The following is a 1,789-nucleotide window of genomic DNA, read 5'->3' as shown; positions in this document are numbered from 1 at the left end:
GTTTTTAAATTTTACTTGCATGTGATGTTAATAACATAATCCAATGATTTCTACATTCCATTGGGTCACTTTCTTTGGAATGGGCACAAATATGTATCTCTTGCAATCAGTTGGCCAAATTTCTTGGCATAGATGACTGAGTGCCTACAGGGCCACATCAGTTTGTTGAAAATTTTCCATTTGCATTCCCTCAATTCTCTGAGCCTTATTCTTTGCCAATGTCTTCAGTGCACCTTGGCGTTTTCCCGAGTACTACCAACTTTTGATCATATGCTATCTCCTGAAATGCTTGACTATTAGTCATTTCATTTTGGTAAATGACTCTGTGTATTCCTTCCATCTTCTTTTTATGCTTCATGAATCATTCAGTATATTTCCCATATTGCAAATATTGCAAGTCAAAGCTTGAATTTTTTTCTTCAGTTCTTTCAGCTTAAGAAATTCTGAGTGTGTTCTTCCATTTTGGTTTTCTAAATCTAGGTCTTTGCAGATTTCATTATACTTTACTTTGCCTTCTCGAACTGCCCTTTGAAATTTGCTATTCAGCTCTTTTCCCACGTCATTTCTTTGATTTGCCTTAGCATCTCTACATTGGAGAGCAAATTTCAGAGTCTTTTACGATATCCATTTTGGTATTTTCCTTCTTTCTTGTCTTCTTAATGACCTTTTGATTTCTTATTGTATGATTTTTCTGTTTTTTGTTTTTTTTTAAGTTTTATTGTGAACTGAAGTGAAAGTTTACATGGAAGAACATCAACTTTACACCATTGTTTCATTGCAGTGATTACACTCTCCTCTGTGCATCATCATTCAACAGTATTTGATTTCATCCCCTCTGTTTTTTTGCATTTTGGGGGGGATGTATACAAAAATGCTCAGGAATATATAATAATTTAAACAACCAAAGGGCACATTCTGCAAGCTTGTCTCCTGGCTGCCAGCACTCAGTCCCTCTCTTTCCATGAATCTAGAGTCCTCAGTCACTCCCTCTCTCCGTGTCATCACCTCTGCCTCCATCTCTGGTGTCACTGCTTCTCTGGATAGGGTCCTGCATTCCACCTGTGCTCTTCTCTCTTGATAGTCCTAGAGTCCTCTGTTTCTGGGCTGTAAGATTAACTACGCCCCTATCCTTGCTGCAAAATTTCTACCTCTACAGTTGCAATTAGTTATGATAACAATTACTCACTATTGAATCATAAGAACCTGTCCCCACATCTTTTCACCAGACCTGTCCAGACAAGATGAAAACGATTCAGTGGGGATTCTCCCTTCCCCACACACTCTTAAACTAAACTCCCTCTTGAAAACTTGTAAGTCAGTCACTTTATGCCTTTATTGTCCCCTCCTTTTAGACAGCCAATGTCTAAGTTTCCAATTCCTATCTACCCTGTATACAGAGGGGATAGCATTGATACTTGATGTGAAGACTCCTTCCCTCTCTGTTGGTCTTTAGAGTTACTACCTCCATGAGTATGGGTCAGGTCCATCAAATTGCAGCAATTTACCCTTGTTTTCTTTATCAAAAAAAATTTTTTTTTGAATCTTTCTCTAGTCAAGTTCTGATTATCAAGCCATCAAAGCTAGGTCAAATGGGTCCTGTCTGCAAGTTTGGGTGTTCTTGTGCATCTCCCCTCATTCATATCTGCTGGATGTTTCACTCTCAGCTCTAGCCCTCTGTGGCTATGTCCTTGTCCATGGGCTCAGGTGTCCCCAGGTCTCACCACACTTTGGACCAACCAGCTCTTCCTCTTCTCTCTCTCATCTCTAGGTCAATGGGAGTCAATGGATT

The sequence above is a fragment of the Chrysochloris asiatica genome, unplaced genomic scaffold, assembly GCF_000296735.1.
Source record: "Chrysochloris asiatica unplaced genomic scaffold, ChrAsi1.0 scaffold00130, whole genome shotgun sequence".
In the NCBI taxonomy this organism is placed as follows: domain Eukaryota; kingdom Metazoa; phylum Chordata; class Mammalia; order Afrosoricida; family Chrysochloridae; genus Chrysochloris; species Chrysochloris asiatica.
Note: the sequence above shows the minus strand (reverse complement) of the source record.